This window comes from Passer montanus, unplaced genomic scaffold (genome assembly GCF_014805655.1).
Source record: "Passer montanus isolate IOZ18808 unplaced genomic scaffold, ASM1480565v1 scaffold131, whole genome shotgun sequence".
Classification (NCBI taxonomy): Eukaryota; Metazoa; Chordata; class Aves; order Passeriformes; family Passeridae; genus Passer; species Passer montanus.
In genome coordinates this window covers 63,097-88,521 of record NW_024359944.1, presented here as the reverse complement: position 1 = coordinate 88,521, position 25,425 = coordinate 63,097, and the positions used below count along the sequence as shown (strand labels likewise).

The following is a 25,425-nucleotide window of genomic DNA, read 5'->3' as shown; positions in this document are numbered from 1 at the left end:
CGTTTTGAACTTAGTTTTGCTGACAGTGTGAAAGAAAACGTTGAAGGTATTTCTCACCCTCTGCAGTTGACACCAGGATCTCACATTTGAAAACAATTTAGAAATACAGTGAGGAGTTCCTCAGAGACAGGATCTAATCAAACTATACAGGCAGGCATGAACCTTTCTACCTGCCTACATGAGCTGTTTATGTAAGAAAACTCACTTTAGTAGGACTGTTCAAATGCAAAGACTTTCAGAACTAAAAAATGAGTCAAACTCTAGGGGAAAAGCATTCTTCGTACACTAAAGTTTCAAACAGCTCATGACGAGCCTGGTTGTCCCTGCTTTGTAAGGGTTTGAATTGAGGTAAAAATCCTCCTTTCCCCATGGTTTGAGAGATTTAAGGAAAAACACTTATTTTCTGCTATTTTGGGGGATTAAATTGAAGGGGAGAACATATTTATTTGCCATTGTATTGGTTTAAGGTGAGGTGAACACGCCCTGTTGCCTCAGTTTCAGGGGTTCCATTGAAGGAACTTCCAGCTCTCCCAACGTTTGCAGGGTTGACATCGGGCTGTGCCGCTGCATTTGAAGGCGCTTCTTCTGCCCGTGCCCCAACACCAAATGTCTCACGCGGGAGCACTCCTGGCATTCCCTAGGGAATTTCAGCGGGCGGGGGTCTCCCGGCGCGGCGCGGCCCCTGCGTGCCGGAGGAGCCGCCGGAGGAGCCGCGTTCCCGCCGGGAGCCGCGCGCCGTCCGCCGCCGGGAGCGACGCCAGCCCGGGAGCGCGCCCAGCAAGGGGCGCTGAGGAACACTTGTAGCTTCGGAGTGTGCCTGCGTAAGTCACTGAAAGGATGAGGGGAAACCCCTGACACCCCAGGCTTTTGGTCTGTGGGCTTTGTTAGTATTGCTCTTTAACCGAGCCACGGCTTTAAATAATGACATGGGCACCTTCTAGAAACAGCGTTCAATACGTTTTGCATTCTCTAATGAGAACTTCGGGCTCATGTTTTTCTATTGCTGAGCTAATTGCAGGCCCGAGCTGACAGTGTCCCGTGCATCCGATGTTCATTGATCTATTTGTGGTGCTCATTTCCTTGGTGTGCAGAGTTGGGCTTTTTTGGGCAGACAGTGCCCCTCAGACCTCAAGGCTTGTTGATCCTTGTGAAATAAATGGGCAGGAGATCTTTCTCCTTTTTAATGCCTTTATTAAGAAGAATCAGCTCAGGTGGGGAGAAATCGACGGGTCGCACCCACGCCGCCGCTGCTCCCAGGCGTGGCACGGAGGAGGAGGATGATGCAGCTTTGTCCGCTGGTCTGCAGGCAGAGCTGGGGATTCCGTCCTCACGGGAGATTAGCAGATTCCTGGCTTGTTTGTTTAACACCCCGGGGTGTCTTTTTAATCAGTATCTTTTCAGGTTAGGGTGAGAAGCAAAAGGGTCCAAGCAGGGACTACGGTACGTAGCAAGTCCAGGTACGGGACTACGCTCCCATCCTTAGACATCACTTAAGTCACTTGTTGGCTCGTGATTTTAGGGGTTTTTCTTGTAAAAACTGTAAAAATTCGGGGCACAATGCATTTCTCATCTGCGTACTGGCTCTGATGTCACTGCTGTTCTCTTTACCTTGGAGGGTCTGTCCTGGTGTCTTCTTGGCAAGCGGCCAGCATCAGGGGGACAATGGTTAATTACCAGCCATTAACGGGTAATTGAGGAGCTTTTCTTTGGCAGCGAAACCAAAGAGGTCTGACTGGTCTGACTTGTTTTTAACTCTGAAACTCAAAAAAAATACAACTTTCTATTCATAACACTTGTACACGATTTTATGAAGACACAGGCTGCGTGAGGACTTTCTTGTTGCTGCACTGGGGAAGGGCATGCGGCAGGTACCCGCAGAAGCTGGAATGCCCGAGGGAGTCAGTGGGACTTTCTCGGGGACGAATCTCGCCCCCTGCCGTCTGTAGCCTGGAAGCGCAGGACACCGCAGAGCAGGAGCTGAGAGATAGATAGAGGGGCATTTTTTAAAATGTGCTTTAAAGGAAATTTTTTTGAAGAGAAAGTGAAAAGAATTTTTTATTTAGTAAATGCAGTGTATGTAGGTAAGAGGAAAAAAAAAGAATTAATAATGTTAGGTAATAAATTTTTTGTTGTGGAGAAAAAAAATCAGTAGATGTAGAGGGTTTTTTTTGCAGGTGTGGTTTTGGTTGTTTCGGAGGTGGGGTGTGGCGTGGGTTTTTTTGGGTCATGGCAGAGGGATTTCTGGTGATAGCTTGGTTTTTTGGATTGGAGTAAAGTTGAATGGTTTTAGAAGAAGAAGTTACCATTTGGGGAAAATTTTTTGGTTTAGCTAATAAATGAGAGGTTGGTTTTAAAAAAAGCAAAACATGGTTTGTTTGGTTTTTTTTTTTTTTTGTGCTAGACAATATAGATTAGAGATAATATGGGGCAGGATGTGAATATTGTATACAAATTGTGTATTGAACTATTTTTTTTAATTTTAAAGTTATAGAATTTATGCTTGGGCATAAAGTAGACTACAGGGGATATCATATTGTAATATAATTTTAGTTTTTTTTAATTTTTATTTTATATCATCAACTTAATGGTCAAATTAATGTATTTTAATTATATATATACACATATATCTACTATACAGTTAAACATTGATAATGGTAGTGATATTTAGTAAATAGCGGCATTGATATATAGCTTCCATTCAATATTAGATTTTTTTGTGGTATATAGTATGTTGGTTTATTTTTCGTATTATTTACTATATGTAATTTGTCATTTGAGTCAAGATAATTTTTTGAATGGATTTGTTTGTAGAATTTTCAGGTAGAATTAATTTAAAATTTTTAAAATAAACTTTTGATATGTAATATTGGGATTTTGCTTTTCTTTAGTGTGCGTAGGGGTTCAGCTTGAGCAGGGTCAGTGGAGTTTTGGGTGTTAGTTAATTAGGTGGCTTTTGTTAGATGCAGTTTTTAATTTCTGAAAGATTTTTAAAATTTGTTTTAAGGTGGCTTTTAATAATTTGTTGTATTGTTTTATTTTGTCTGTAGTTGGTGTATGATAAGGGATATAGTATACTCATTTTATGTTATGGTTTTTTGTTTAGGTGTTGAAAAGGTTGATAAGGTTGTTTTGGAAAAGGGTTCTGTTGTTGGATTAAATTTTTTGGGAGGTGCATTATGTTTTTAAAGGATTTGGTTTTTAGGATTTAGGATGGTGTTATGGGCTGTAGTGCAAGGTGTAGTATAGGTTGTTCAATATTAGTGGTGGCTTTTATTATTGTGAGTATATAGTGTTCAGTGCCTTTGAGGTTGTGTGATCTGGGCACTAGCAGTGCCAGCAAAAAAACAGATCTGGGCACTGGAGCTGCTGGTACTGGTGCCTGCACTGGAAAACTGCCAGATTTTGGCTTTCTGTGCTGGAAAACAGCTGGACTTGGTCTGTGCTGGCACTGGAAAATTTCTGAATCTGGGCACTAGCAGTGGCAAAAAATACCAAATTTCAGGCTCCAGGTGTCAGTAAGGACTGGATCTGCACACCTCCCTCCCTCTCCCCCTCCCTCCCCCCAGAGGTTCCTCCAGCTGTGACCAGGCTCCTCACGAACCTTTGGACACCACTCCCAGGGATGCACAGCCTGGATTTGTCAGTGTCTGTGCAGGGCCAGGTCCTGGACTCGATGATTCTGCTGGGTTTCCCTTCCAGCTCAGCCCCTTCTGCAATTCTTACCCTGTCACTCAGGTGCTGTATCCCTATGAGGCTCTGGCAGCCCCAGTGTCCCTCTCTCTGTGACACAACAGTGGTGGGAGTAGAGAATATGTAGTGCTCAGTAAATAAGTGCATCTTTCAGCAGAAACACTTCACTGGAGCCCTACGTTTCAGGAGGAGTGTTCCTTGCAAGAAGTAGACAATTCACCTCCAGGAGAATGAAAGAGAGACAGATTCCAAAGACGAGGAATAAATAGGAGAGGACCGGGATGGTATGCACAGAGTACTTGTTGCAAGAGAAGCATGTGTGCCACTGCCCTGCTTGCCATATTTACATTATCAGTTGGTAGGACAGAGTTCAATGAGAGCTACTTTTGCTGCTACCTATTGCTCTTTCAGCCCTTTGTGGAAAAAATTTTTCCATTTAGGCCATGAGATCCAGCGAACGCCTTGGTGGATTCAGCTGAAAACGGATACAGAGAGTGCATTTATGTGGCGTATATGCATCGAGGGGAAGGTGCAGCTGTGCATTGGCTTTTACTTCTAGAGCCTTAATCTATAGGCACAGCTACTAGAAGTTTGCAACGAAGAAGTGAGAATGAAAAAAGTGAAAACAGGTCTAGCTGGAAAAGAAAATACAGAGCCACAGTGCTTTGTGCTCAACTTAAATGCTCAACTAAGAGAAGGGGATACATTAAGAACATCATCTGTCCTAGCACTTCTGTGGAATCTCCTAACACTTCTGTGGAATCTCTAGCTGCCTGGACTCAGCCCACTAGAACTGTGTGAAAGTAATTGAGCTGCAGATACTGTGTTTCACTGGGAAGTGGGTAGGGCAACAAATACTTTCTGTCCTGGCATTATCTCAGTCTGCACTCCAGCTGGAAATGCTTCATTGTAATTATGAAGTCTGCCACTTTGAGAAAATGTGTTGATGCTATATATTATAGTTGGGAAGGAAAGGGCAAATCACTAGTGTGTTTTGTGTAGTTTACGGACTGCAACGGGACTATGAAAGCCAGCACTGGCTTTTTTGTTTTAGGACTTTTTCTTTGCAAGCAGCTGCTGGACTTTTGAAAGGGTTTGAGATCTGTGAGACTGAGAGGGTAGGATGGAACATAGAACTTTAGAGAAGTGCATATCTCTAGGGAGGTGCCTGTAGTTCAGTGTATGTAAGTTACATGTTGAGGAGCTGATCACACAGAATATGTTCTAAAACGAAGAGGCGGTGTTGCAATTGCATTATTTTTGCAGCTTACGAACTGTTCAGCCAACAATTCCTCTTCCTTCCCCGCTACATGCAGGAGCCCATTCTGTCAGTCCCTAATAGCCGGGAAGCACGGCAGAGCTCCTCCCCACAGGAATGGGGCCGAGCCAGGAGAGTGCGTGTCTTTTTCGTGGGCACTGTCAGAGCTCATCAATACAACCACACGATGGCGCGGTCGGCTGGCAAAAGAAGGAAATGAACCGCCACAGGTCGAAACCCAGGAGCACAGAGCCAAGTTGGGAAGGTCCTTGCACAAAAAGATTTCCCTGATCTTCCCCTTCTGGCTGTTCTTTAGACCATAGTCAAAGGGAAACATGAGCTCCTTTGCCTTAGCAAAGTTTTTCACTCTCTCAGAGTCTGCTAACAAACTTGAAAAAAATAGAGTACAAAAAAGTGCCAGCTGAGAAAGATCTTGCTGCCTACAATTTCAACTGCATCCATCAAACTGTGAGCACACACTCTGCTTGGGGCCCTTTCCTTCTCAGCTCTAGGTACTGTCCTAAGCCTTCAGTTTCACCAAATGAGGATCCAAAAAGATTGCTCACACATTAAAGCTTCATTCTTTGCCTTATGTGATCCAGACAGGACAGAAGCACAGCCATGTCTGTGCGGATCTTTAGTCCTGAGAAGCTGAACTGTGTGTTGTGGTACGTTGAGCAGAGGAGCACTGTGCACAGAGCGTGGTGATCTGGTAGCGCTTTACAGATTGCACAGTAAAGGACTGACGATTGAATGTGGTGCCAATAGAAGTTCCCACAAATTTTAGGGAAAGCTACAGGCAAGCTTCAGCAGAAGCATTAAGTAGGAGCACTTCATTGCTGGCACAATGTTCTGTGCTAAAAGTGGATGACAGGTTGCCTATGGGAGAATGAAAGAGCCACAGGTCTCAAAAGGTGTAGAAAAAAGCTGCAGAGCACAAGGCTGGTGGATGCAGTGAGGAGCATGGCTGGAGGGCTACCAGAGGAGCATGGCTTCCTAATTCACGTTGGCAGAACTTAAGGGGGCAATTCACCAAGAGCTACTTATGCTGCTACCTGTTCCTCTTCCAGACCTCTGTGGGAACAATTGTGCTTATTTTATGCAGTGAAACCCAGGCAAAACAATGATAGATGTAGTGGAGAAGGATGGAAATAGGCTACATCTGTGAGTTTGATACAGTTTATGCATGGCAAGCAGATGGTGCAGTTCTGCATTTGCTTTTACTTCTAGAGTTTTTTCTATGAAAGAATTTCCTGAAAGTTGGCAACGGAGCTGTGAGAGTGGAAAATATGAGGGAATGTCTATCTGAGAAGGAAAGTACAAACCAGCACTATTTTGTTCACAGTACCATGGCTGCTTGAAGAAGGGGTGCTTCAAAAATGCTTTCTATTTCGGCACATGTTTTTGGGTAATCTATGGATTGGGCGATCATAGGCTCTGCAATACTAAGAGTTTAAAAAAGAACTAATCTCCAAATCATGTGATGAAGTCCAGTGGCAACACTTTACTCTTTCAAGAAGCAAGAGCAATCTTAGCTGACTCTGATTGTGAATGAGCTGTTTCTGGACTTTTGCAATTCGGTCAGCTATGCTCAGCATAGCCCAGTGCTCTGTTCTTCATTCTTCTCCTTGTGTAACCTGTCACGCTTACATCTTCACAGAGGCAAATCGTCCTCTACTTCATGCACGAAACAGTCTGTCAGCAGGGAACCGTGCCAGGGAACTGCTTCTGCCGAAAGACGCTCAGGTAATGAACTTAACATAGTTAGAAACATGCAACCCCCTCAGTTTGCTTTTCTTGAAGCTTAACTTCTTATGAAGTTAAACAGAAAGATTGTCAGTTATGTTTTGAGCAGAGAACTCTGCCAGGACAAGGTTGCCCTGAGCTTGCCCCCAAAACAAGTGGAAATTTTTATTTGAATCATAGTCAAGGCACAATCCTCTTTTTTTACAATCTTCCAAACACTGCCACATCGCCATGCTCTCTACACAGACACTCTCAGCTTGAAGTACCACATTACAGCCTTGCGCACAATTAAGCTTCGAAAGGACCAAAGATGCAGAGAGAACTCTCACACAGAAAAATGTGCCAGAACAAAAACATGTCCTGCATGTCCCTTTCTACTTGCACAGATGGTGGTGCTGTGTTGAACGTCTTGGACATTGAATCCAGCAGGGGCTTCTCTCCTGGCACATTTCACTGAGTGAGAGCTACAAGGACAGTTTGAACTCTGAGGATCAGAAAAGATATGCATGTAACTAAAGCTGAGAAAAAACCATGCACAAAACACAGCAGTTCTGTATAGTATACGGGCTGAAAAGTGGTGAAGCTAAACACCATCTCTGGGCTTCATTCCTCTCTGGATCACTTAAGGCTAAGAATGAAGCATCAGAACAGTGGACGTGTGTGCACAGCTGTCCTGGCACAGTTCTCTGCACAAGATGTAGCCAAGAAGCTTTCCATTTAGATTCAGACAGCAGGAGAGGTGCGATATGAGGCTACATAGCTCTTAGAGGGAAAATGCATGACCCAGAGGTGTTTCACATGTTTCAGCAGAAGGAAGACCTAGGAGCGCTTCGCTGCCGGCAGAGTGGTCTATGCACGAGGTAGATGACGATTAGCCTCCGAGACAATAAAATCACAGCAGACTACAAACAACAAAGAAAGAAAGCTGCATAGTATCAGGCTGCAATGTACTGCTGCAAGAAAAGCGTGGCTGTGGCAACTGCCCTTCCAGCTGAATGCACAGTGGCAATTTGTAAGGAAGCAGTTCAATGAGAGCTACTTGTGCTGCTACCCTATTCCTGTTCCAGACCTCTGTGGAAAAATATGGGCTTGGCTTCAGGCTCTGAGATGTAGAGAACACAGCTGTAGAGGCAATGAAGGGATAGTCACAGTGATTGAGTGAGTTTGATGTGACATACATGGGGAAAGCAGAAGGTCCTGCCCTGCACTGGCTTTTACTTCTAGAGCCTTTTGCTATGAGACCAGCTGCCGAAAGTTGGCAACTGACATGCGAGACTGAAAAATGTCAAAGGCATGTCTATCTCAAGAGCATGATACAGAGAGGAAGTGTGTTGTACACAGTTTCAAGACTGCTTGGAGAAGAGGTACTTCATGAACGCTTCTGTTCTGCAGCTCTCTACAACACCAAAGGTGTAAGAAAGAGCTTATCATTACTTTTTGAGATGAAGTTCAACTGCTGCACATTACTTTTTCAGGCAGCAAGAGCATTCTCAGCTGACTCCAATCCCAAACAAGGTGCACCTAGAGCTGAGGAAAAACTTTGCACACCATACAGTACTTTTATGTGGTGGACTCACTCAAGAGTGGTAAAGCTGAATGCCATGGCTGGGCTTCCATTCTGTATGGATCACATAAGGCGAAGAATGAAGTGGCATAGCACGGGCCTTGTTTGAAAAATGTACCAAAATGCAAATGTCCAGCAACAGTTGTTTGGGCAAACCCTCTTTCCAAGGCAAGGAAAGAAGGGGCTGCAGCCTATTACTGAATCCCTGTTAAAGGCAGGTCTTTTGGAGCCATGCCATATCTCCTTATAATACTCCTGTCCTGCCAATTAAGAAACTGCATAAATGGACACCAGAAGGAACACAGAATTTTAAAGAGTTAAAAAAAAAAAGGCAGATTTACTGAAGCTCCTACTCTAGCCCTTCCATACAGGGAAAAATAATTTGAATTATATGTGGTTGCTAAACAGGACCATAGTAAAAGGATTTAAATATGGCAATACTGCAGCCTCTTGCTTGCTTTTCTAAGATGTTAGACCCAGTGACATGGAGGCTGCCCTCACTGCAGAATTGTGCAACCACAGCTTTAATGGTAACTGAAGCCCAAAATCTGATGACGGGAGAATGTTTTATTATGAAAGTGTCACCAAATTAAAATCTTGTGAAGCAAAAAAGCCTCTAAGTGGATGTCCATTACCCAGTTATTACAGTCTAGAACGTATTTAACGGAACAAAAAGATTTGGGCTTAAAGAAAGAGAGGGGGAAGGAGCCCTCGAGACAAAGATCGAATCCTCATAGAGGTGTGATCAGTGCTCGTTTATTCTAAATCTAAGGGTACATTTATATTATAATACAGGGTTCACGTGACACGGTGATGTATTTGATTGGCTACAGAGTACTGTGCATAAAAAAAAGAGCATTTCTTAACATATCTTGGTCACGTAGCTCAGCTTGGCATCATTATCAGAACATCTTGCTTCTCATCTTCTTCTCACATCTTCAGACCATGTTCTTCACATCCTTTTCTCTTGGGTACAGCTGGCAAACTTTCTCATATTGTTTGCCCAAGGACAGTATACTTCTGCTAGCAGACATGTACACAGAGTGTCTGCAAGCATGCCTCTAAATCTACAGAATGCCTTTTGCAGGGTTATGCGAGCAGGCCACGGTGTCGGCCCAAAATGCTCTCTAGATACAACATGGGCTTGAGAAGAGGGGAAGGGTTTAACCCAGCCTCCCGTTAAACAAGGACTTTGAACAGTCCTGGAGAGGGGGGCTGGAAAGAAACCCATGACTGCCACCCAAGTGATAGATCTCCAGACCCAGGCTAGGGAATATTTAATGAGACACTTCCTGGTCTAAGGGAAAAAATGTGTTTATTACTGAGTCTTCAGTAGTAGTACAAGGGAAGCGAGTTACAGGAGATGCTATTATTAAGGGGTGGGAATTAGAAGAAGGGAGGATGTTGCTGCCCACGTGGTCAGCTCAGACTGTGGAGCTGTATGTGCTTGTAAGAACCTGTGAATTAACATGATTCGAATGATTCTAAGCATGCATGTGGAGTGGTATACGTGTTTAGAAATCTGTGGGAGGAAAGAGGTTTATTAACCTGCAGGGGAAAAAACACTAGAGCATGAGAGCTTAATTACTCCTCTCTTGCAGGTAGTGAATTTACCAAAAAGGGGGGAATGATGTACATTACGGGACATCAGGCAAGGTACTCAGAGTAGACAAAAGGCAATTGATTGGCAGGTAAAAAAATTCAGAAAGCAACTCTTCTAGCAGAGATCTGCAAGATCCTCCCTTTGCTCCCAGTGACTCAATCACTGCCAGAGAAACTGTCTTTTCCACCAAAGGAGGTAGAGATAGTTAAAAATGGTGGGGCAAAGAAAAAAAAGGGAATAAGTGATTTACAAGGGATGGCAAAGAATGGAGACCAGAAGGTTTGGCCATACAAGTGCGAAAAATGCATATTTTATGATTGGCTTTCTGCAAATATTAAAATGAATATTATATGTGTTATGTTAGAAAGTTATGCTGTATTAATTTTCTTAAGTGGTGTGTTAAATATAGTTTTAGGTTCTAATAATGTTAAAATAGAAACTATGCTATGTAAGATACTTAAAAAAAAAAAAAAAAAGGACTTGCAGCAAGATAGAAGCCACAAGACACCTAAATCTTTCAGAGAAAGAGAATTTATTGCTTCCTTATTAGGAGAAACTAACTTCTTCCCACCATGAAGGCACTGTTAGGATTCAGAGGAAGAAGGTGACAATGACCAGACAAAATGCTGTGTTTGAATGGAATTTATGCATCATGTATGAGTGTGGCGGGGAAATCAGTTTCCTCTCCGTCTATGGGGAAGGGAAAACCCTGGGCCAGTGCTGGCGGGACGCCAGAGGGATGAAGAGTGTGCCCTTGTCCAACAGCACTACCCTTCAGCCCACCTTCCGCCCGGTCCTGGATGTATATTCTCGGCTCACCAGGGTAGAAGGAGGTGACTCAATCCTGGATAGTTCCAACAAGTTTATTGTAGGACTCAAAGTATAGGTGAAATCAGGGAAAAGTGGTGTGTTGAAGGAGCAGGGAGACAACTGTGAAGGAGGGCGCTGGCGAGAGAATCCAACTGTTGAGGGAGGGCCCAGGGTCTATATACGGATAGGGGTAGGAGGGGTTACAATACAAATGATCGAATGAGAAAGGGTGCAGGAGGAGGGGCAAGGGTGGAGTGATGGAGAACAGTCCAATGGGGAATGAGGAGAGAGCGGCTTCAGGGGAACAACCAATGGGAGACTGGGGTACAGAGAATGTTCTGGATGGGGATGTATACAACCTTTGTCATTTTCATACACATTAGCATAACAGTATGAGAAATTACTACAGCAACTTACCCTAACTTAAACAACAGAACTCCCCCATGGCATCCCTGTGCCAATTCTCCCACACCCATCACCCATATAAGAGGTGTATGAATATGCAACAGGCTGTTGTTTTTAAGGGTTAATCCTCTGTTAACGGGTGTCCTTTTCCAGGCTTATTTTGACCAGAAAAAGGTACCTGGACGTCTGTAACTCTTTGTTTTTATTGTCTCATATTGTCCTAATCTCAATTGTTCAAATTTTATATTACTATTGTTATAACCATTTTATTACTATTAAACTTTTAAAAATTTTAAAAACAAGTGACTGATATTTTTTACACAAGTATTAGAACAACTCCATGAAGGGAGTCACTGGAATTCTGGAAGACTGGCAGAAGCCTTCCTTCCTCAAGATGTATTTTGCTGTGGGTCTTTTTAGTCTGGCAAAAGCAGCTGTTGAAGTTTGCTTGATTTGTGCTGAAGCCAGTAACAGAGTTACAAAGAAAGCTGCCAGGGGAGGGAGGCCTTGGGCTGTATGTCCCTTCTAAAGAAGCCAAGTGGATTTTACTGAGATGTCCCAAGTGGGAAGGATTAAATATCTTCTGGTAATAGTATATCAACTAACAAAGTGGCCAGAAGCATTTCCAACTGCTTAAGCAACTATAGCATCAGTTATTAAGGTATTTTTGGAGCAAATAATTCCAAGATACAGGATTGTAGAAGCAATAGACTCAGATAGGGGCACTCATTTTACAGGAAAAATCCTTCAAGAGGTTATGGCTACTTTAGGAAAACAATGGATCCTCCATACCCCTGGCACTCCAAGAGCTTGTATTGAGTAGAAAAAAAAAAATAATAGGGGAAAAAAGAAACACCTTTTGAAGCTGGTAATAGAAACCAAGATGCAATGGGTAGGGCTTTTAACATTGACTTTGGCAAGAATGAAGGCCAGACCCAGAAGAAAGAATCAGTTATCTTCCTTTGAATAATTTTTTTGCAAGGGCATAAGAATGGACTCTGCCAAGCAGCATTCGTGAACTGTGGGGCATTCGCTGTGATAGAGGGCAGATCTGTGTTCACCCAGCTCCAATCCCTGGACTGGTGCTGTTCCTTGATTTTTGGCTGTTGGGACTGTATATCAGTCGCTAAATAAATTCTATTTTTATTTTTATTAAATTGGCTGGATCAATTTCTACCTATAACAATCAATATGGAGAAGACTGCTTTCAGGACTTGTGTGAGGAACAGGGCGAGAGAACTCTGCAGAACAGCTTTGCAGCTGTTTTGCAGCACCAAGCAAGGATTTATTTTCTTTGGGTTTCTGCCTTTTATGAATGTATTTGGAAGTTGCAGGACTGGTTTAGATCCATCAAATTAAAAGGCTAATATGGTTTACCATCCCATGCAATGTGGATGGAAATTATCTGAATGTGTTGCATTTCCTTGTATATCTGAAAATGTATCCTGCTGAAATAGACTGTAGAGCTCTGAACAGGCTCTGAACAGGTCAGTTTAATTTGTTCAATGTTATAAATGAAAAATGAAAAATAGCCAATTTCAATAAAAAATTAAAAATAGAATTTATTTCGCGACCATAATACAGTCCCGACAGCCACCAATCAATCGGACAGCGTACCACCCCTGGGAGGTGAACCGGGTGGACATGAAATTGGTCTCGCCAGCACCAATTCTTCCCCGTCCACACTGGCTGCTCCAAAGCAGCAGTTCTTATACAGTTTATTTCGCCCGTGGCAGGATGTCTTTGTTTCTTTCTAAGTTCTTCATATTCAAGTTGGTTTCTTTCTTTGGCTCGGGCTGCACAAAGCCTTCATCAGGGAATAGAATAATACACTTCCCTGATTCCCGGAATCCGGCATTCAGGTGGAAGGTGTTGATGACTCTGGTCATCTCAGAATAGGTATCTCATCTGGGCCATCATCACTTGGGTGTGAATGCCCATCTCCTGTGCAGCCGAGGTTTTCTTCACATGTAAAGGTGGTGATGCCTCTCTGTCCATCTGCCACGGTTTCGCCATCCTGGGGAAGAATCTCTCCCCCCGCTGTGTACCAGACGTTTATTTTACACATATATATTTTATACATCTTTTATTTCCACAAATTACTAACCACATTTCTAACATTCAAGAATCTCCTAAATCTTTGAAGGTGAGGTGGTTGAAGGTCAGCTTGCTCAAAATGTTTCTTCCTGATACTGCTTAGGAGTTTGTGTTTCACAAAATGTCTTCCAAGCCAAATTGCTGATTTTTGTTGGTTTTTTTTTTTTAATTTTCCCCTCTGTGAATTATTGGATTTTACCAATATTGCTGAATGGGACATGCCTTGGCTTGTCTGGCCCCTGCTGCTGAACCAAATAGCAGCAACTGTGGTGTTTGCACCCCAGAGACACTTTTGGCTAGCTGTGGGTCACAGCTGGGCACGCAGGGTCAAGTCCAGGCATGCCTGTGCTCAGTAGTTGCGGGCTGGAGTTTACTGGTAGAAGAGCATCACTCCTCAGGCCTCCCTGTGCTGGAGAAGCCTTTAAGGCGATGGTGAAGGAAGGAGTCAGTCCTGATGGAGGGTTTAATCTAAAGTTTTTGTTCTGAGCCGCATGGCCTCTGAATGTAGCAACAGCTCCACCAGAACTCCCGACCTCATGGCCTTTTACCTGTGGGAGAGGGCAAGGGGGGCACCCAAGGACCACCAATCAGGTGTAGGGCGGGCAGGTCTCAGGTGAGAGGGACACCTGGATGGGCCAATGGCCCCCAGGGATGGAGAGCATCTTTTGAATCTGCGCAATCACTGAATGCTCCTCTGGAATTTCTGGGTTGATAGACAGTGCCCAGTAGGAGTCAGGGTGGGGAAAGGAAGGGTGATTGACACCTGGGGAAGGAGGCTTCAGAGAGAAACCCAGGGTAACTGAGGCAAGCCATGACATCACATTGCAACAATGAATGTTGCAAATTCCATTCCAATATAATATTATACACTCCAAGGGGGTTCTCCATACAAATGTGGGTTCCTGCAAGCAGTAAAATATTCCTGCTTGACTGTACTTCGGGCAGACACCTGCTGATATTTGAGTGTTTATTCCAGCTGTGATATTTGTAAAGCAGGGTAAATAATTTGCATGGCTAGTGGATGCCAGGCACATGCTTAAATAAGCTACATCAATGCTTCTTCTAGCAAAAGCAGAATTGATCCACGCTGGAATTAAAGTGAGTGGTTGGGAGAATCATTGTTTTGGTTTAGGGCAAATTTGGGAGAAAATTTCTAAAGCATTTTTTTTAGAAAGCGGATTCAAGTGTGCTTTTGTTCTAATTGGTTTGGGAAAATATTTTCTTGGAGAAAAGTGGAAAAAATGTTTAATAGGCAAAGTATTCACTAGTACAAAAAAATGAACAATACTAAAGAATAAAACTTGTTTCCTTGAAGAGATGACAAACTTAGAAAGTTTTTTTGTGGGTTGTATTTTTGCTTACTTAGTTTTTATTCATTTTTCTGGTGTTGGGAAATGTTGTGTCCTAGGCTGGGCTTGGTGAGCTACAGGTACAAGTTGTTGGTGCTCTTCTTGTTTTTCAGTTTACAGTAGGTTCAAAGAGTTCTAAAGAAAAACAAAAACTATAGCCGAGGGAACTTCTCTGCTTCAGCTAGCTAAAAACTAAGTAAAAAGCAAAGAAGAGCTCTGTCTTGCTGTCTGTCTGTGCTGTATACAACACAGTTTAGGAGTTGGAATGTGAGTGCATTTTCAGAAACAAACCCTGCGCTTCTTCTCTTCCCCTCTTTTGCTTTCCGAACCAGTCTTAAAGGTGTAAAACTTATCTTTGGGCTAAACAGATAAATGAGGATGCAATTCAGCATCATAAAGTCACCTAGGACATTCCACCCCACATCCCTATATCGTCAGCTTACTACTAAAACTAATATATATACTATCTCTACAAACACATATATTATGCATACATGTATATATGCAGTATATAGTAATATATAGACAATGGTAGTAATATTTAGCAAATAGTGATATTTACACATAATTCTCACTTAACAATCAGATCTTTTTGAGGTATACATTATGTTGTTTTATTTTTTTGTATTACTTATTATGTGCAATTTGGTTTCTGAGCAAAGAAAATCCCACTAATGGGTTTGTCTGTACTTGAGGCAGAATTAATCTAAATAGTTTTTCTTAATAAGCTTTTGATATATATTATTGGGACTTTGTTTTGTTTATTGTATGTAAGGGTTTAGATTGGGTGGGGCTTAGTTTGGTGGAATTTTGAGTGTTAACTAGGTGGCTTTTGCTAAATGTTGTTCTTAATTTTTAGTAGATCTCTCATTTAATATTTTTAAGTAGATCTCTCATTTAATAATTTACTAATTTATTGTATTTTTCTATTTTGCTTGTAGCTTGTATATGGTAGAGGATATGGTAGAGGATATGGTATACTCAATGCTATGTTTTCTAGCTTAGGTGTTGATAACAATGTTCTTGAAATGAGTGAGTCTTATAATTTGATTTAATTTTTTAGGGGTACTATGCTTTTAAAGGATTTGGGTTTTAAGGGTTAGGATGGTGTTATGGGCTGTAGCATGAGGCACAGAGTAGGTTTCTAGCTATTTTGTGTCAGTTTTGACTATTGTAAGTACATAGTGCTTACCTTGGGTTGGAGGTAGTGTGATGTAGTTAATTTGTTAGGCTTCTTTATTCTTATATTTGGACTATCGCTTACTAACTATAGGGGTTTTAACTGCTTGGCTTGCTTGATCACAGCACATGTCTTATAGTCATGGATAATTTGAGAAATATTGTTTATGGTTAAATCTATTTTTCGGTCTCATGCTTATTTGTAACTGGCATTTCTACCTTGATGACTTGAGGCATCATGGACTTATTGAGCTAGGAATAACTTTTTTTGTGTTGCTAATCTATGCTCATTTTTGACACTTCTATTTTTGTAGTTTACTTGTTTATTGTTTTGGTGGTTTTTATTAGGTTTTTTCCTGGGCACATAGGTATTTATATGGTGGATTTTTATAGGTAGCTTTTCTACTCTGGTAGTGATGTTTTTTACTCTTTAGCAGCCTAAACTGGTTTTTTAAATGCTGTTAATTAGCTTTTTGAATTTTTTTTAGCTATCTCTATAGAGCATTTGTTACTATCTACAAATTAGTGTAGAGATAGAGCTTTGGCTACTCTTCTTTTTTTAGAAATGTTTAGGGCTAATTGAACAGTTGTGAGTTTAGCAAGTTGGTTTGATTTTTTAAGTAGCTTTTGCAGCTTGTTGTGTTGGGTTTTATATGGCTGTTTTCTACTTTTGTTTTATTTCTACAATGCAACAAGAACTGCCAGTGAAAAGAGCGAAATGTGGTTTTTTTGCTGATGGTTGTATGGTGGAGCTTCTTTAGTACATGCTACTTCTTGGGGTTTTTTTGGCAGTGAGACTAAAGTTTTTACTTTCAGGCTAATTGTTAATTATTTCTAAAATCTTAGGGTGATTAGTTTTTTAATATGGGTGAGTTGTGTGATGAGAGCAATCTACTTGCTCTATGTGGGATGGGTGGTATGGTGGGTAGAGGGAATTTTTGTTCTGAATATGTACTTTAGTATTGGAGTTGGGGTATTAGGAGGAGTTGTGTTTAAGTGCTTATTATTTTTGAGGAGGTTTGGATTTTTTTATAAGCTGCTACAATTTTATTTTGTTGGAGTGTAGTTGGCTTTTGGTTTTTTAAAATTTTGATTCTAAAATCTTAACGGTTGGTTTTGAATTTTATTAGGTATTTTTTGTTAAAGGCTTTAAGACAGATTACGGTTTTTGGTTGTAGAGTATGGTTTTTATATTTGATCTTGTCTTGACTGGGTTAAGGGTTATGGTATGAGTGATTTCTAGTTTAATTTGGGCAAAGTTTGTTGTTATTTAGGGCTCTCTTGTAAAGAGGTTTTTTGTGGGTAACTAGGTAGAGAGGGCTTACAGTTTGGTTGTATTTAGGAATATGTATTCTCTAAAAGCTTATGGTACTTAAGAAGCTTATGGGGTTTTTGTTTTTGTTGATGGAGATAATGTGATTTTGTTGATGATATTGGTGGGAATTTAATGTTGTTTATTTTGTTATTTTATTCTTAGGAATTGGATTTTTTTCAGTAGGGTTTTTGACTTTTTTTTGATGGCGAAATTGACTTTTAGGAGAATTTGGATTATTTAAAAAAAAATCCTTCTGTTGTGTTTTTTACACAATCATTGATGCATTGCAGATGTTTTGGAGCTTTACTTTTTTTTAGTGTAGTTTAGATTAGTTTATGGTAGATGGTGGGCTAGTGTTGTTATTTTTGGGGTAGTTGGTTTTAGGTGTATTGCACTGTTTTTCACAAGAAGGCAAATTGAGTCTTGTCTTTCATTGTTAAAGGAATGGAGAAAAATGTATTGGTAATGTTAATAGTGGTGAACTACTTTGTTGTCTTGGATTTTAGTTTTTATTGGAGTTTTAATATGTTTAGTACAGTAGTACTTAATAGTGGAGTTACTTCATTTAAGGTATGGTAGTCTACAGTTAATTTGTTTTTTATATTTGTGCATAGGCTAAACCGGATTGTTGAAGGGTTTTGTTGATTACTTTTTGGGTTTTTAGTTGATGGATTATTTTATGGATGAGCATTATAGTATTTTGAGCTGTTTTGTATTGGTGTGGTATTGTTGAAGTGATAATTGCTATTTGTTGTTTTTTTATTTTTAGGAGTTTTATTGTAGATGGGTTTTTTGATAGTTTAGGTAAGGTGTTTAATTGTTTGATATTTTCAGGTTTTATAGCTAGTATTTTAAATGCTTACTTGAGGTTTTTTGGGTTTTTGAAATATTTGCTTTGGAGGAAGTTTATGCTTAAAATGTATGGGACTTTTGGGCTAGTTACAATAGGGTGTTTCTTCTACTTATTTTTAGTCAGGTTTACATTACCTTTTACTAAAGTAAAATCTTGTAATCTTCTTGTCGTGCTAGCAATTGAAATAGATTTTGTCTTTACATCTTGATGGGATTAATGCGTACTGCACACCAATGTTGACTAAGGCTTCATATTTCTGTGGTTCTGATGTGCTAGGCTAATGAACTCACACAGTCTAAAAACCACGGTTTTCTCTAGCCTCTACTTGGCTGGAGGCAGGGCCCCTCTAAGCTTGGTTTTGGGGTTTTTTGGGCATATGTTTGAAGAGTTTCTTAAGGGGATTGGACATATCGTCATCATCGTTATATTTGGCAGTTTGGATATGGACTATTGAAGCAACTTTTTTTTGGTGGAACTTTTTTCCTTGCTGTTTTTCAATTCAAGCACATGTTGTGCTAGAGCAGTAGTAGATTTTCTATCTCATCTCTTCATGTTTTATGTACAATCATGCAGGAAGAACTACAGCTCAGCTTGTGGGGTGTACTTTTTATCTTTATTTGGGGGACATTTGTGTTTGGTACTAGAACTTCTGATCTGTATTGATGAGTTTTGGAGAATGTCTTTTTTAATCTCTTTGTTATGAATGATGTTCTATATGTCTAATAAACAACAAAATTAAATTTAGCAGCAATTTTAATTGAACAGAAATTGTATATAAATGAATAAAATCAAGTATAATAAATATTATCAAGCATATACAAAATTTTTGGCAGTGAACAATTAAGTATGATTAAGGATCATATAAAGCATAAGTAAAACCGGCCAGGGTAAGGGGAGAACTGCTCACCCTGCCTCATGTAAGAAACAAGGTAATCCAAACTAAACTTATGTACTGTATGCTAACACATATTCATCAATATTTTTCTGTAAACTCCTCCTATTTTTGATTCTTAAAATCCACATCACTATACTGCATAGTGCATGCTCCGCTTGGTGTTAGGGGGGTCTCCTGGCTTTTTGGTGGTCTTTTCAGAGGAAGGCTCGCTGTCTTCCTCACTGTCCTCTCAACAATCTTACAGGTTGTGCATGTGCACTGAGCTTTGTGTTATGTAAGTAAGCATTGTGTTCCAAAAATAAGCTTTATTATTTCATAGATAAAACCACAACTTAGATTCCATACCTGGAATCGTCCCAACTTTGTTCATTCCAAGGCCGATTCTGTTTTGGGATCGAGCTTATCTCCATACTAAATCCTGTATCCTTTTTTTCACATGTAACATCTGCAAAGGGGTGCATCTGCTTTGTAACACTAATCACAGATACTTTTCCTTTATTACTTTATAACAATTATTTTCTAAAATATTTATATGGTTACAATTTAATTAGCACGAATCATATCCATTTACACAATTTCCCCCATTTATCTTTTTGATCATATTGATTTGTGCTTTTTATTAAAAAACTGAATCTTGGTATCTTCTATATTCCCAATAATCCAGGTTTTCACATTTCCTCATTTCAGCTTCTAATTTTTCTAACATCTTCCATGCTGCGTCAAGATTTTGGCACTCTTTCTCAAATTTGGTTAACATTTCTTGTGCTAGTCTATTCTCTTTGCATTTGGTCAACCTATTTTTAGTTCCTTTCCCTTGAGTGTGAGTAGATCTTGCTTTTAATATCATCAAAGAATTTAGTTTATTTTTTCCTGCCAATTCTGGATCAATGGGCATTGCTGTAATTTGCATTCCTTGAATTACTGAGTGCATTAGTCTAATAATGCATGGAATCATACAAGGTAAAAACAATCCTAAACCAGAACATAATAGCCTAAATCCCAACTCCTTCCACTAGCACCTCCGAAGAGGTTATCCCACCAATCAGCTTTCAGAATAGAATTCCACTTTTGAACTGGTACGTATGCCACTCTTCTAATTTCTTCAGCAAGTTTTGTGATGGCTTCTCCATGATCATCTATCTCCACACAGCACTCACATTCGTTAAATCTTCCACATACTCCCCCTTCTTCTAATAACATATAGTCTACAGCAATTCTGTTTTGATACACAAATGCTCACATTTATGAATGCTGCTTGGCCAGCAGTTTTAGGGCATCAGAAGTATGATTTGAAACAACCTCAACTAACTGCCTGAAGCCTTATCAACCGATTCAATAGATAAATTTGGGTTCTATATGTCCAAGATCCATCCTCAGCCCAAGTAGCTGGGACATAATAGGCTATAATTCTTTCTCAGGCCATTCATCTCCCTGCCATTTCTGGTTTCCTCCTACTTTTGGAAAGTTGAGGTTTAAGGTTGAGTGAGGGGAGAGACAGCCAGTGCAGAAGCATTACAAATATAGGGGTACATTGGACGAACCAATATACATACAGAACACAATACAACATCAAGTGTCTTTTATTCCTTTCTAGGGTTTCATCAAGTGGTGTTCCTAGTATATTGCTCCTGGACCTTGGTACGATGAAGGAGAGTTGTATCACTCCTAAGATACAGGTTCCTTCCCACTTTCAAGGTAATTCACTGTATGCTCGTTGCCCACAAATCAAATATATTCCATCAGGGGTTTCCATTTGTTATCTGTTTTATCTGGTTGTTCCCAATATGATTTTAGGTTGTTTATGGATTGGTAGGGGTTAGCTCCAGGACTTCTATGCCAGCACAAATCAGTTTGATTATGCTGGCAATCAATTTCTTTTGTTATTCCCCAATATCCAGTAGGAATTCTGGGTCTCCAGGTCTTGGTATTATTATCTGAATTTACTACTAAAGTAGATATAAAAGGAGTATATCCTACCATTTCATTGTATTTCCTTTCTTCTTGAGTTATACAAACTGTTCCAATTAATTGATGACTCAAAATCCATCCCTCAGGTCATTTTAATGTCTTGGAAATTTGAGTATGATTCCATTTCCAAAATTGTTCTGGAGGTAGACTCTCACCTCTCCACGGCCATCTTTCAGCCATTCTAAGTCCCCCACAAATCCAGCATTTAGTTGAGGTTGGCAAATCCCAGTCACTATACTGCTGTTTTAACTGTTTATACAATTCATTCAGTTCCTCTAATTCTTTTCTTTTGATTCTTTTCATATCCCATTTTGTTTCCTTTTGGTTTTCTTCTATTTTCTCCTTTAATGCTATACCTCTTACATTTGTACTTAGGTTGTTTCCATTCTCATCTTTCTCAAAACACAAAAAATGTTTCATATCGAGGACAAATTTGATCACTGTAAGGATAAGGAGCTTGTCCATTGAATCCGAAGTTTTTCCCTACCCAATACATTTTTCTATTTTTAACGTAAACATCCATAAAACTGCTGCAGTTGTAACAGGCAGCACTAACATATGGATATGCCACAAACACAGGTTCCATCTTGTCCCTGACCCACATAGAGTGATTGCATTTGCCACAGGTATGGGAAGTATTGGGACTTTGTTTTTGCATTGTTTGTTTTCTCATTGCTTGCTTTTGCGCTGCTTGTTTTATCATCGATTGTTCCTACATTGTTTGTTCCCTTCTTATTTATTGGACTCGGTCCCATGCAGCTTTATGGTTTTGGCCAGTTGCCAAGGGTATCATAATAAGCACAGTGAAAACAATCCTCAGGAGTTCTGACTTTCTGCCTTCCTCAAGGCCCCTTGGGGTTGCAGCCAAGGGCTGAGATGCCAATCTTCTTGGCAGCAAAGTTTATCTCCTGGGATCTAGTCACTGGTACATTTGATCTCCCTGGTACCTTTAGCCTCATAAAGTTTGTATGAGCCATTTTAATTCTTTTTGTTTCAAAAATGGCACAAATTACTTACAGTTTCGTGGCACTGCCCTATCTCCCTATCTCTCTCCCTGGGTTAGTCAGCTACTTCCTTTTTTTCATTTTTCTTTTTTTTTTTTTTTTTTTTTAATTTTTTTTAATCGAAATCACCAAAGCTCCAGAGATGTGCCAACCACAATATGATTTGCTTTCACACTACTTCAGCTAAAAATCCACCTTGTTTGGCGTTTTTTGCTCTGAAGTTGGGATTGGTTATTAAGTGTCTTCGTCACCACCAATAGAAATGCTCACGATGCCAGTCTGCATCAGGAATGTGTCTATAGTGTGGCACACAGATTCCTTCTCCACAGCAACTGTTAATTATGATACACTGGTCTATAATATTATGGATCATTTGGCCACTTACCCCACTTACTAATACAGCAAGGATTCGTTGGTCTAAATTCTCTATTAGTCAAACTGCTGCATAAAAGGTTCCATCTTTCCATCTCAAAGGTGTTCCAATAAAATCACTAAAAAGGCTTTCTAAGGTTAGCTGTTCATGCACGCGATCCAAGCAAGCTAAACAAATCAATTGCCTCTCTTTTTTTCTGCTCTGGTCACTCTCCACCACAAATTAAAGCAAAGCATACAAATAACACAAATCCATGGGTGACACTCTAAGCCATGCTTAATACACTCCCAGTGTGTTAATTGGTTTTGGACCCTCTTAATAACAGTCTCTTTTTCTGGAATTGCAGCTCCTCAATAAAATCTGTTAGTGTTAATTGCTGGAGGCCTCTGAGAAAATTTTCAGTCCATCTGGGCAGTTCCCACTGATCAAGGAAGTGCTGAATTCTCTCTCATCAGCATCTGCCTCCGGACTCAACAGAGTTGCGCTCGGCAGCTGCAATTAGGCAATCCAGAATGCCTAATTTTTCTAATGTATTAAAGTTAGTTGTGATTACAAAACACAAATCTTTAATGGTTAATTATCAAAGGAGTTATATGGTCTGTAATTTAAACAGATTAAGCGAGACAATTGTCTTTTTCTGTTGTTTCTAGGTATCCTACTGTGTCCACATCTCACTTCTATTACTCTTTGTTGTTCTTGCAGTGTTCTCAAAGCCACTAATCATTCCGTGTGATATGGTAAGTAAATAAATGCTCTTTGTGCTTTATCTTCTCTTAGAAATTGTTGCATGTAAGTATCAATGCTGGTGCTAAAACCCAATTGTGCATTCTAAAGTCTTGCTCTACTATACTAAAACATTGCATACAATTAATAATGAAAACTACATCTATTTGGTCCCAAGGTACAGCTGTTCTGTGCCAATATTGTTGTCTTAATCCCTTCATTTTCACTACTTTACACCATTCACATTTTACTGTACAATAAGAGGCACACCGATGACCATGTTTTCAACCCTGTTGAAACAAGGACACCACTCTCTGCAGGATGACAGTCTTTGACCTTTCTGTTCTAACGATATCTTGGATATCCTGGGGTTGTGTTATTCTTTTGACATGTGGGTGGCAAACTTATTGCAGGATTATGTGAAATCCACAGCTGAAAACGATTTTCCATATGAGCTGTAGCCTCTGGGCGCCAAGTATTCTCTTCAGTCATGTCGTGGATTAATTACAATTTCACTTTATACTGTGCTTTTGGACCTTAGTGAAAAAGGTTTAATCAATTTAAAGTCCTTTTAAATTTTACTTTCAGGTGTCCTGGTGTTGGAATCATTTTCCAGTCTTTATTGGGTATCGGTCCTTTTACCCGTGAACCATGAGTCCAACCTCTTTCTGCCATTTGAACTGTGGTTTCTGTGGTTAAAAGAACAAGAAATGGTCCTTCCCACCAAGGTTCTAAACCTTCTCCAATCCAGCATTTTATCAACATGTACTGTCCTGGTCAAACAGAATGTATCGAAAAATCAATGGGAGTTGTCTGAGCTAAAATGCCTCTCTCTTAGCTCCCTCAAATTTTTTGCGATAGTTGTAATATACCCCTGGGTGGTTTTGTCCCCGATTAGTGAGGGATCCATTATCATCCCTTGAGGGTAAGGCAGTCTATATAACATCTCATATGGTGAGATCCTAGTTTCAGAGTGGGGCTTGGTTCTAATATCTAACAGGGCTAAGGGAAGGCATCTGGTCCAAGGCAATTTGGTTTCTATCATTAACTTAGTTGCTGTTTAATAGTTTGATTCATCCTTTCAGCTCGTCCTGAGCTTTCAGGATGCCATGAGCTATGATATCCCAAGAAATTCCTAATGTTTGACTTAAATTTTTAATTATTCCTGAGGTAAAATTAGTACCCTGATCCGAATCAATAGCCTGCACTAATCTGAATCTTGGAATAATAAGCTCCAACAAAATCTTGGCTACTGTTTGAGCTGTAGCCTGAGCAGCAGGGTATGCTACTACTCACTGAGTCATTTGATCTACTATAACTAATAGATATTTCCACTGGCCCACTCTCGGTAATTTGGTAAAATCAACTTGGATCTTTTCAAACAGCCTGTAGACTGTCCAGTGGCTTCCAGAGGGAGGACTACTCAACACCTTTTTGTTCACTTTTTGAGAAGTGAGACATCCCTCATCATGGAGGCCCTGGCATTGTGCTAGGGTCAAACCATGACACTGAGTAATTAGCTTCCCTGAGTAATTTCAAATATTCCTATACACCCATAAAATTTTAGAAAGTGATCACAAAGTGCCCTTGTTCTCCAGTGAGTCTGTCAATGTAAGTTGTCTAGATCTGTCAGGCTAAGGGTTTTGGTACTATATTCCTACCATCAGGGAGAATCCATTACCCCCTTTTAGAGTTGCCCCTAGCTTCTTTATGGCTTCTACATCTGCTAAGGAAAAGTATGGTGTTTCATTCTGTGTTTCTTCTTCCTGAAAAGTCATAATTACACTGTTATTTTCCCTCAGGGCAGCTTTTTTAGCTTCATCATCAGCCAAATTGTTTCCTCTTGTTTTAATATCTCTCCCTCTCTGATGCCCGAACTACTGCTATCTTTTTTGGACCTTTCAAAGCTTTGAGTATTTGAATTACCAATTCCTGATGTATCAATCCTTTTCCTTGAGTGCTTATGAGTCCCCTTTCTCTGCAATTTTTTCCAAAAGTGTGCACTACTCCAAAAGTGTATTTCAAGTCTGTGTAAATGGTTCCTTCCTGATCCTTTAATAATAATAATGAACAGAATAATGCATAAAGTTCACAGGCTTGTGCTGACCAGGACAGACTAAGGGGACCAGATTCTTTTACTTCTAGTTTTTCTCCACTAATTATGGCATACCCAGATTTTCTTTTCCCATCTATCAATCGAGATGATCTGTCTATTGTTATGAATAGAAAGTTGTATTTTTTTTTGAGTTTCAGAGTTAAAAAAACCAAGTCAGACCGGGTCAGACTCCTTTGGTTTAGCTGCCAAAGAAAAAGGCTGATTCTTCTTAATAAAGGCATTAAAAAGGAGAAAGATCTCCTGCCCATTTATTTCATCTATAAATAAATTTTCTCCTGTTTGTAGTTCCTGTTCTCCTAGGTATGGGCGTGTTTTTGTTTGTAGCTATATGACCTCTGTGCAGTCATGTATTAATTCTTCCTCTGGGACCCTGTAGAGAAACTGGGCAGGGCTTTGTACATTTGTCACTCTCAGCTCTAATTCAAGGGAGGTTATCAAGACAGCCTCATATTTTAATATTCAGCTATCAGTTAACCA

At 40.2% G+C, this 25,425-nt stretch overlaps 1 long non-coding RNA gene across 2 annotated transcripts; it reads left to right on the top strand.

Moving 5' to 3' along the window:
• Positions 1 to 654: 654 nt before the first annotated feature.
• Positions 655 to 24,299, top strand: LOC120497600. 2 transcript variants are annotated; one of them, XR_005626537.1, is made up of 4 exons: positions 655 to 821; positions 20,359 to 20,459; positions 22,812 to 22,846; positions 23,421 to 24,299. It is a non-coding gene; the product is annotated as an uncharacterized LOC120497600 (long non-coding RNA). The 2 variants fall into 2 exon arrangements; XR_005626538.1 differs by having other exon boundaries at positions 22,760 to 22,846.
• Positions 24,300 to 25,425: the final 1,126 nt, after the last annotated feature.